Source organism: Pinus tabuliformis, chromosome 6, assembly GCF_031772625.1.
Source record: "Pinus tabuliformis cultivar Carrire ecotype Pingquan chromosome 6, CPIR1, whole genome shotgun sequence".
Classification (NCBI taxonomy): Eukaryota; Viridiplantae; Streptophyta; class Pinopsida; order Pinales; family Pinaceae; genus Pinus; species Pinus tabuliformis.
Genome location: NC_142292.1, coordinates 479,259,665 through 479,265,204, shown reverse-complemented (window position 1 = coordinate 479,265,204; position 5,540 = coordinate 479,259,665). Strand labels below are relative to the sequence as shown.

At 43.0% G+C, this 5,540-nt stretch overlaps 1 pseudogene across 1 annotated transcript; it reads right to left on the bottom strand.

Annotated features, from left to right (window-relative positions):
* Positions 1-798: 798 nt before the first annotated feature.
* Positions 799-4,643, bottom strand: LOC149259379 (uncharacterized; annotated as a pseudogene). Its single transcript, XR_016257487.1, has 5 exons — positions 2,496-4,643; positions 2,097-2,356; positions 1,816-1,948; positions 1,665-1,726; positions 799-1,578 (listed from the first exon to the last, which is right to left on the bottom strand). The product of XR_016257487.1 is annotated as an uncharacterized LOC149259379 (transcript).
* Positions 4,644-5,540: the final 897 nt, after the last annotated feature.

Genomic DNA, 5,540 nt, shown 5'->3' with positions numbered 1-5,540 from the left:
CCGAAACCCCCATTAGCCGTTGGATCTATCGCATGTGGATCGACGGTTGTGGAGTGACATGTAGGTTGAAGGATCAGCGTTCGGTGGTGTCCGTCAAATCTGTCGGAGGAAATCTACGGTGGAGATTGAGCCTAATAAAGGTAAGTTTCGAAAATCATGCCATGGCTTTGAAAAAGCAGAAATTGGGTTCCTGTGTGTTTGTGTCTATGTCCGCCTTTTCCAAAGTCAAGTGCGGGTTTATAGTTAAGTCCGTTTTTTTATAAAAGTTAAGTGCTGGTTTGGTTACTTTGCGAAGCTTAAAGTTTGAAGTCAAATTTTGGTAAGTTATCCCATATTTTTTTAAGTTTATAAGAAACAGAGTTGTTAAAGTAGACGTGGGGACTATGCTCCCTTTTGCGCACTACTTTGATCCAACCCTCCTTTCATTGTACAAGGAACTAGCTTCCTTTCCTTTTTTTGCAATATATAAAAAATAACCGTGTTAAAAAAAAAATGATGCTTAATTCTTAAATATGTGTCTCGCATATAGATAAAAAAATACCATTTTATACATTGCAAACACAACATTCAATTTTCAATTTTTGGTACAAAATACTTCATAAAGTGTGGTCTAATTCTAAAAATTAAATGAATACGACCATAATAAACATGCTTAATAAAAATAAATAATTTATAAAAAAAATGTTATTTTCTTCAACAACGTTGTATCATGCCATGTATAAGACTTGGATGATGCGGTTGGGCATATTAGCGCCCCCCTCTCTCTATCTATATATAAATAAACGACAAGAAACACACTCAAGAAAACATATATGATTTTATATATTGCCACCACAAAGAGCATTCAAATTTTCGTCCAAGATACTTCGTCTGGTTCTGGATTAATTCAAATCATTATATCTATAAATGAGTCCGTTGATAACCCAAGAGTGGATGGGAGTATGATGCCTGTACAACAGGCAGAAAATTACAAAATTCCTATTGGTATACATATGGGATTCTATAAAAGAAGACCGCATTTAATATTATACATGTGGGAATTAATATACAATATAAGGAGACGAACAGAAGAGTGACTCCATGGTTTGCGCTGTTAGCTAAACACATACCTGTAGGTTCTCACTGGAGTCGTAGGAATTGTCAGCGTCGTGAAGCTCTACAATGGCGTAGTCGCTGAGCAAAGCATGGTATCTTGAACAACAAACATTTAATAATCGAACAAGGTAGTACAATCAACACCAAGAAAAAAATAAAGGAAACTAGGTCTCACTGGACCAAACCAGCCATCTTTACACCATTTACTGTTTTATTTTGCTCAACCCGTCTTACTGATCTCTCAATGAACTGAATCTTTCAACACTATTCTATTGACCTTAACTTTGTCCAGTATATGCTACAAAAACTCCTCTCCAGTTTCACTCCACAATGCAGCTGGATAAAATAGCACATGAACTCTCTCAGAGAAAAGGAACATTGGGTTCATCTTCTTTCTTAGGGTTACTGTGAGATAAACTTGCTAGGGTTCCCCTCTTGATTCCAGCAGCATTAGGCAGTTGGATCACTGGGTCCTGTTTGCTGCTGATAAATTCACAAATAAGGGTTATGAGAATATATCCAACTCACATTTAAGATGGAACGTTCTGCAAAAAATCTTGAATTCTCACCTAGACGACGAGCATCTGAACTCTTCATTACTCGCAATCTCTTCACAGACTTCACAAACATGCTGAAAAAAATAAAAGCATTTTTCCATTCAGAAATCTGCCTGTAACGATGATAAAACAAGAGAAGGGGATGATAACATATGATGCTTACTCCCAAGGCACATCTCCAACAAGCATGCGATCTCCTTCATTGTCCTCGTACACAAAAACATAGTCCCTTCCATTCAAGAGACTCGCCTGGTTATTATTATTTTCAGGTAAAGGATTTGCATCCGATGTTTGAGCTGCAAATAGAACTAGCGAAATATTCAGAATACTTCTATGTCTATTTCAAGCGAAAGATTCAGAATACTTGTATGTTTATTTCAAGCGAAAGATTCAGAATACTTCTATCATAATTTCTGTGCAAGATTGAGAGATTAGGAAACAAACCATTTATGGCGACTCGGAACATTTCATCCAGAGCAGCAGTGAGCTTTTCGTAACTGTCATAGGCCTTCAAGTCAATTTTGCGGCCTATAGGCACGCCATCCACATTTACTTTGACGAACATGGTGTTGATTTTCTTTTCCCCTGGATCTGCTGCTGTAGGTGGAGGAGGATTGCAAGAGGGGGCCGCGGCTACTTTGGGTTGCGCAGCCAAATTCTTTCTGAAGCTCCGGATAGGAGGCCATCCTACCACCGGCGGTGCTCTGTAACAGCCAAAAAATTAAACGCACTCATGAAAAATGCATTCTACCCAAAATCTCAAAAGAAAAAACACAGAAATTGAAGGAAAGATAAATTAAAGACCAAAAATTTAAGAAAATAAAAACAATAAGTTGTACAGACCTGGAAGGGGTTACACTTTGGTTCGGAGCACGATCAGTCTCAGCTGGGGTTTGTATCTTTTCAGAGGCAGCAACAGGCGCCGGCGGTCTCTGGCTCTCCTGAGAAGCTTTAACTACAGATTGAGTATTTTGGGTGGATATAGCACCCTCCCCAAATCGATTGTTCGTTTTATCATCTGGAATCCCGCTGGGCGCTAAAGCCTTGGAATAGTGTTGCAAATTCTACTTGCTTTTCTGCTCCCAAGTGATTTGCCAAGCGTTTGCAGGGCCATACTGCTGCGGAACAGCCCAAGGAAATATGAAATTCCTTGGCTGTGACTGATTCAACAACTTTGAGTCCGACTCTGATAATCCAAACCCAGAATCACGCATCAAATTCACTCCCAGAGCATCAGAGAAACCTCGCTTTGCTCCTGAAGCAATACCCTTCGATGCCGCGTGAAGAGCCCTGTAATTGTAATCTTGTACAACCTGAGAAAACTCACGGCTGTTGAACGAGTTCATCCAGCATTTCTGGGCCTCCCCGCTCTGGATGAATCGAGAATCATATGCTCCCGGGTGCAAAGGTAAACGGAGATCCCTCAGAGAAGAAGGCAGCTCAACAGGAGAAACATCATTAAGCTTAGCCTGGCCAGCTTCGTCCACCAGATTAGAACCTTTCTTCGCTAAAACAAAGCTATTATATCCGGAAATCTCTTGGCTATTAACGTAGCGGCTCTCCCGTTCCAGGATCGAATCCCGCTGGGGACCGTACTCGTCAGCTTTCCCTCTGTGAACACTAGAAAGATCAAGCCGAGGCGGCTCCGTTACCTCAATAGTCAGGCTTTTCGCATCCGGGGTCCGTCTCGAACCCGCGACGTCGGCTCCGCCATCCAGCTCGTCGTCCTCTGGAAGACCTAATCTTAGCTCGGTTTCTTTCGTCTTAGGACCCAGCTTGATACAATTCTCCTCTTTCGACTTATTCCCGATAGTAGCAGCTTCAGATTTAAAGCCTATGTAATCGTATTCTCTGGCACTGGAACAGCCAATTTCAGGCCTCGCGCATTCATCTCCAGAAAACCGCGTTTTCCCTTTATCCTCCTCGTTCCCACAAGAAAACGCTTCGTTCTTCTCCATCACCGAACTCAGGCCAACAAACGCAGATTCATGGCAGCTCTGCGGATCGTTTCGAATCTCCCGACTCGTCGAGCTCTGGTCACAAGTTCGAATCCCGGGACGCTGGGAATCCGTGTCACCGAACTCAGTTTCCGAATCCTCTGGCATTGCATTCGGCATCATGCAAAATCATGTAAAGATCATGTAAAGCAAGTCCGAGCAGCTACAACAACAGACACAATCAATCTTTAATCCTAGCAGCTGCAAATTCTAGCCCTCTGCAAAGCCTTTCAAGGAAATTCGCCGCACGCAAATATCATGGAGAGACCTACAGCAAGTAAAGATCATGTAAAGCATGCCCGAGCAGCAACATACACAAGCAATCTTTAACCCTAGCAGCTGCAAATTCTAGCCCTCTGCAAAGCCTTTCAAGAAAATTCTCCGCATGCAAATATCATGGACAGACCTACAGCAAGTTTAGCCGGGATGCTAAACGCGTGAATTACTAACTCCAGACAGCAATCTAAAAGGGGGCGAGAAACCTAGGGGCCGGAAAGGCGGGGGTCCAGAGAAGAGTCGTGAAACAGAGAAAAATGGTAAAAATCACAAATGTGTGGGGATGTAAAAGAGGAAAAAAAGCAAAATAAAGATCAAGAATCAAGAACAAGAAAGATATCGCTCTCAAGAACCTACCACCAGAGGGCCAAATCGACAACCTTTTCTAAACTCACATTTCTCGACATTCAAGTCTCTATTTCCATTGCTCACGCAAAGATGACACGACACTCAGAGCGAGACAGCGTACACTGCACTACACAGAGCCGTAGGGCTAAGCCTGAGAGACTACTAGCTAGTATCTACCATAAATTTATTTATTAATTCATTAGGCTTGCAAGAAAACGAAAACTTCAACCAGGCAACAGCCCGCAAAGTCCCCAATTCCAACCAAACCCGGACTAATTTGTCTTAAGAAAGAACCAACCCGTCCGTCACCTTCTGGCAAAATGCGATTACTCCCGAAACGTAGCCATTTCCGCAGCACTCGCCGCTTCTCCCTCACACGCACCGTGGACCTCATCTCGATTCCATCGCTCCCGACAGATTAAATTACCATAAATTCTAGATTAGGCCTAATGACCTGGGAACCCGGTCCGGTCCAGAGAGTCCAGACATCTCAATCGCGTGCGTATCATTTTGGTTTCGTCTCCTTATCTAGTCGGCCGGTGGGGCCGAGTCCCGACGCTGTGCGCAATGAAACCCTTTAACCACAGTCAAACCGACAAGCGGCGCCAAATGCTCTCTCCCTGCCCATCGCGCGGCCCAGCTCTACACGGCGGCCGGTATACCAACCATGGACAGATACATCATCGTGGAACGCATTCCGCAGATCCCATCCGCTGGCGCCAAAGCATCGAGCCCCACGTGTTTCGAGTCCCGTGATGGAGAAATTTCAGTGCTGCAGGAATTAAAATGACGGCGATAGATTTGACTTTTCGTTTAAAATGACTGATTGATTGTCATGCGGTGAAAGATGCGGTGGTCCCTCCCTTGTATGGTGTGCCGGCTCACACGTCTGCCTTGCGGGGGAGCGCCACCTTACCTCATTTAATGCTCTGTTTGATTCCTGCTTCTCCTTATTTTTGCCCGATATTCCTCTGACATCCCTCCTATCCCACTGCCTTTTACTCGTCCTGCGAATTCTGACACGACGGATCCAAATATACACAATTGCTGTATACACATTCTACCATATACGGTTATGTATATACGCGCATTAGTGTTGAACAGCAAGATTCCTTCATATTCATTGTTTAAGAAGAAAATAGGAATAATATTACAAAGCATCAAAAGTTGATTTTTGCATTGAATTTTGGCCATCAGAAAAATCTAGTTTGAGTGGTAATTTGTAATTTGAGCGATTGTAAATTTCAATTATCCAAATGCATCTCAT